Here is a 6,044-nt window from a genome sequence, read left to right on the forward strand (position 1 = left end):
ACGCTCGCCGCGACGTGTTTCCGCCGGGCTCGGTTGCTATGATCCCGGGGAGATAGCGGTCGCTCTTCACACGCCGCCTCGGATGCCCCACACATGGTGGTGGGATGGGGATTGGAGGGGGTGAAGTTGAGGGATGGGGGCGAGGTTGGTATGCTCGAAATACAAAACAATGGAGCGCCGAGTTTATGGTCACGTCTGGGCTCGCTCGGGCTCGAGGAGGAAACCATTCGCTCTTCCAGACTGAGATAGACACCAAATGCTCAAAAGGTCATGTGATAGGAACTGAATTAGGCCATTCGGCCCATTAAGTCTACTCCGCCATTCAATCATGGCTGATCTATCTCTCCCTCCTCACCTCATTCTCCTGCCTTACCCCATAACCTCTGACACCTGTACTAATCAAGAATCTATCTGCCTTAAAAATATCCATTGACAGTCTCCACAGCCTTCAGTGGCAAAGAAATCCACAGATTCACCACCCTCTAACTAAAGAAATTCCTCATCTTCTGAAAGGAACACCCTTTAATTCTGAGGCTTTGACCTCCGGTCGTAGACACTCGCACTGGAAGCCTTTCACTGGAGTAACTCAGCGGGCCTGGCAGCATGTCCGGAGAGAGGAAATGGGTGACGTTATGGGTCGAGACACTGTTTCAGACTGAGATTCAGAGGGGAGGGAAACTAGAGATATGGAAGAGTAAAGTGAAAACAACCGATAAAAGCAGACGATAGTCAATGAGATGTAGAATGGTTCATTGTTGGCTGAGGGGAAGGTGTCAATGAGGCATACAAATAGTAAAATTAATTAAGAGGTCAGTGAAACATCAGAGAACTATGGTGGGGGAGTCTCAGAGAGAGAGGGAAAGTAAGGGTTACTTGGAGAAATCAATATTCATATCACTGGGTAATTTTGTGTCTGTCGTTGACGTAAGCCAGCAACTACTGTTCCTTCCTACACATACGCTCTTCTAGGCTGTTTTGAGATTCATTCAAATCTCTTCCTGCCTGTTATTTTGTATTTGTGCAACTATTTTGTCAGAAAATTTGAATAGCGATAGCATAGACAAAAGGCAGAGGAAATGTGTGACATTGGTGGGATCTTGACGCCTCCCAGCAGGCCGCAGCAGCAGACACTTCCTGGCAGGCTGCATGGAAGCCGAGACTAGAGCCTCGGAGCCCGCGGCCAACGGAGTCTGCGGGTCGGCACTACGGAGGTGTCTGGAGAGGAACTGGCAGTGGTAGTGGAGAGATTGGTGCGGTGGTTGATAATGGTGTCGACCAACAGACGATGGACCGCGTGGAAGTGAGGACGCCGCTGCCGGAGGAAGGAACAATGGAGGACCTGGCACGACCGCCGTGAGGGGAGGAGGAAGATCAACGAAGGACCCGGAGTGGAGGGACCACCGTGGGGAGGGGGGAACAACAATTGGGAACCTGAAGCGGGGGTACTTTGTAAGCACCATATGTGGCGACTATTTGCATACCTTGGATATGCAAGCAAAGAATTTCACTGTGACTTGTCACGTGACAATAAAGTATTCATTCTTAAAACAAAGTGCTGGAGGAATTTAGTGGAGTCCGAAGAAAGATCAAGATCCTGGACATAGTCTGCTTAGAGTTTAGAGATACAGCCTGGAAACGGGCCCTTTTGTCCCACCGATTTCACACTGACCAGCGATCCCCTGCACATTAACACTAGGGACAATTTACATTTATGCAAGGCAAATTAACGTACAAACGTGTCGGTATTTGGAGTGTGGGAGGAAACCGAAGATCTCGTAGAAAACCCACGTGGTCACGGGGAGAACGTTCAAACTCCGTACAGACAAGCACCCATAGTCGGGATCCAACCCAGGTCTCTGGCGCTGTAAGGCAGCAACTCTCCCGCTGTGCTGTCCATGGATTGTAGAAACAAGGAATTGCTGATGCTAGATTACAAAAAAAAGAGACAAAGTGCTGGAGTAACTCACCAAGTCAGGCAGCATCTCAGAAAAACATGAATAGGTGACCCTAATAGGATCGGGACCCTTCTTCAGCCTGATTATAAGTGGGTGGGAGGGGGGTGGGGGGAGAGAGAGGCCAGAGATGAAAAGACAGTGAAATAAAAGTTGTGAAGTCGGGGAAGGAATGTGGTGGGAGTGAGAGAAATAGGTGCAAGTCCAGGTGGCCATGTGGGAGAAGAAGGGAGAGCGGGTGCAATTGGATTTACCTAAAATTAGAGAATGGAGGAGGACGAGGACAGAAAGGTCATATGGGAATGGGATAAGTTATAATTATTAGCAACCAAGAGATCCGATAGGCCTGGCGCAAGTGTTCTGCCTAACGGTGGACGACTCTACGCTTGGTCTCGCTGATGTATAGGAGGCCACATTGGGTACACCTGATGCAGTGGATGATGTTAGAGGAGATGCACAGGAACCTTTGGCTCATCTGGAAGAACTGCTGGGGTTCCCGGGTGGAGGTGAGGGAAGATGTATGGGGACAGATGTTCAATTTTGTGCATTTGCAGGGGAAAGTACCTGGGGAGGGGGTGGTTTGGGTGAAAAGTGATGAGCGGACCAAGGAGTTGTGAGAGAGCACTCTCGGTGGAAAGGGGTAGGGATGGGACGATGTGACGTGGTGGGATCACGTTAGAGGCGACTGAAATGTCGAAGGATAATAATGAGGGAGGAGAACTCTTATTCTTGTTCTGTTTGTGGGGAGGAGACACAGGTGAGGCAGGGACAGCAGGGGAGAACTACATTTATTAAAGAACGAGGACATCTCATGTTCTGAAATGAAAAGCCTCATTTTGGAAGTGAATGCGGTAGAAGTGGAGAAATTGAGAGCAGGGGATATCATCGTTGCAAGAGGCGGGTTGAGACGAAGTGTAGTCCAGATAACTGGATGCCCTATGAATTAATGAATGCTATACAAATTAAGCTCTACTCTATTTGTACTGTCATCGGTGTTATGCAGGCTTAATCTGTTGGAGAAAATTGCTTTTTGTAAAGAGGAAAGGGAAATTTTAGAACCCCCCTTCCCCCCTCCTTATGGCCCACCTGTACCTATTTCTACACTCTTCCTCTCCCTCCGCCCATATTCCTTCCTTTGGATTCACAATTTGCAACTCCTCAATCCTTTTGCCTCACTCTGTTTTGTTATTTCCGGCCTTTGATGAACCATCTGCCAATCAAAGGCCCCTCGCCTGTGTTTACCTATAGGGAGATTGCAAGGCAGGCAAGATCACGTCTCCTGACCCGTACTGTTGCCACGCAACGCCTTCTGGGGGGCAAGCCGTGTACTGCAGACAATCAGTGCAGTGGGGCCCTCTTTGGTTAGTCTTTTTCTTCTATTTTATGTTTGGAACAACTTCTGTTGTGGAACAATTCGCCAGTCCTAATGAGAGGGTGTTGCAGTTGAATGTTGCGGCTGCACTTTGCTGCAGCTCAGCTTCACCCATCAGCGCGTCTCCGGCTCCCTCCCGGCGCTCCGAGTGCCCCGCCTCCACTCCCTATTCCTGCGCTCCTCACTCCTTAATGGTAAAATATATATACATGGAGTTCATTCAATGTTTTGGAGATATATCTGTGGAAATACCAGATAAATCTTAAAAGACTGTTTCCAAAGTTACAAAGGACAATTAGAATTTTAATAGAAATTCAATCCATGCAATTTATTTGAATAATAGTAACTGGAGGATTATTGGCTCAACCCAAAGCATGTCTTAGGTTTCTGAAAATCCATGGAGTCTTTCATGTATTGTTATGGGCTGCTGTATGCTTTCTGGAAAATACACTTTAAAACAATGGCATGTATTTCATCACTTAAAATCTTAATAGTAAGCAACTCAATTTTGGGATCCTACATGGGAATTGGTATGCTGTCATCAATGCTCTGACTAGCATTTTATACTATATTATAATCTCTCTATTTAACAAACTATAGTAGGGGTTTTAATTGTGAATATGGAGTAGAATGCTTTGAATACATTATTTTGCTGCCAAATATTGAGCTGGATTCATGCTGCTTGCCGGTAAGTGATTCTGTCGGCCAGCTGGAGTGAGTGGGTCAGCTTGCACCTGCATATTACAGCATAAAAGTCAGGACCATGCGGACAGTCAGACACCAGCACACTTCACCTTTCAAACCCTTCCATACCACACCCAGTCTAATCCTACTCTGCCCTTACTCCCCCCCACCCGTCAAAACCTTTCCAGTGGCAGAGAAAAATAAAATCAGAGATACACAAGGACAAAGTATTATTGGGCTGGTAGAGTTTACAGAAATAGGAAAGGTTTAGGGCTTTGCAGGGTTGGAACACTTGAGGATTTTAAAATTGAGCATGTATCTAATCTTATCACTAAAATAAACAAAGCTTGACTAAGAAATAATTGAGGGAAAAAAACATAACATAAGAAAATGAAACAGGGGATTGGGCCATTCAACCTCATACCTAGTCTGCCATTCAATAAGATTATGGCTGATCTTTCCCCTGTAGTGCTAATTCTATATGCCATGATTCTTTTAATATTCAAAAGTCTACAAATCTTCTATTAAAGTAATAAGAAAGTTAAATAACTGTTTAAAAACAAACTTGACTTGAAATGTTAAATGATTCCCTTTCCACAGATGCCAACGTATGAGAACTTCCAGCATTTTCTGGCTTTATTTCAGATAGAGCATTTGCAGTTTTTTTAATTTTCAATGCACACTGTTGTGATGGCTGGTTTAAGTGTCTAGTTCAGTACAGAAGGGAATTGTCAAAAGATACAGAAGGCAATATACAACTTTTTAATCACTGTGTCCAGGTATGAGGATGCCTTCACAGTGTAATTATTTTTATAATAGATGTTTATTGACCTATGAATGAAACATAAAACATACTGTTCCTACCAGTAAGATATCTCTTTGAATTATTTAGATCTCAAAATGAAATCCTACAAATCTGGCACATCTTTTTAACTGAAGCCAAAGTTTTGTGCCCGTTTTGATCTGGCCTTAATCTGAGTGACTTGTCAAACCATTTTGAGGGGTATTTAAAAGTTAGCTGCATTGTCATAGGTCTGGGTCACCTACTGAGCAGACTATCACCACTGAAATTGGCAACTGCCTTAAGATAGCAATATCGATCATCTCATCATATCAGTGATATCTAGTTGCTACCATCAGGCGGGACGTATAAAAGCCTGATGCCCCACACCACCAGGTTCAGGAGCAGCTACAACCGTCATGTTTTTGAAGAAACCTGCACAATGCTAATCCTACTCCAGTGATGGAATATTTCAGACCAACTCTTGCAGTACCATGAATTTGTTTTCTCATTGTGCTTTTGCATTAATGTCTTGTTTTTTTGCAGTTTTTTTCTCTTCAGTCTTGTATAATTGATTGATTTGGGTGTTGCCTGAGTGTGCATCTGATGCTGCTGCGAACAATGTTTTAAATTGTACCTGTGTCTCACTGCACTTGTCCATATGCCATAATAGGATTTGAACCTACAGATTTGGATCAACAGTATAAACGCTTGGCTGCTACTTCAGTAATTTAATCGTACTATTGTATCTTATTTATTGTCCACTCCAAGCATTCTAAATAATGAGGCACCTCTTGAACGGTTTTGAAACAGCTTCTTGAAGATATTCCCAAGGTCCTGTTAATTAGGGACTTGTTGCATTTTGATCTTGCAATAATAGAGCAACGGCAATATATCTCCATAGCAGGATGGTGTCTGACCTGGAAGGGTTTGCTGGCTGACATGCCTAAGGTAACCTTTGATACTTTAGTAATGACATGTGCAGGCCAGACTCTGATATGCAAGGTGAGGAATTACACTTGATGCCTTTGATAATGTTCATATGCACGATTTTCAGGAATGGAAAGGCTAACTAACTTTTCTATTTCTGCAATATCTCGCTGAGGCTGTTTGCGCCTTCCCAAATATGGCCCAAGACAAATAAACCACCCTGATTATAAAACAGAAATCAAGGCTGAGTTCCTGCACAAATTAGCAAATGACAATCAAACTGGAATCTTTAAACTACTAGTTCTGCAAGATCACCAAGGCCATG

This window comes from Rhinoraja longicauda, chromosome 8, assembly GCF_053455715.1.
Source record: "Rhinoraja longicauda isolate Sanriku21f chromosome 8, sRhiLon1.1, whole genome shotgun sequence".
In the NCBI taxonomy this organism is placed as follows: domain Eukaryota; kingdom Metazoa; phylum Chordata; class Chondrichthyes; order Rajiformes; family Arhynchobatidae; genus Rhinoraja; species Rhinoraja longicauda.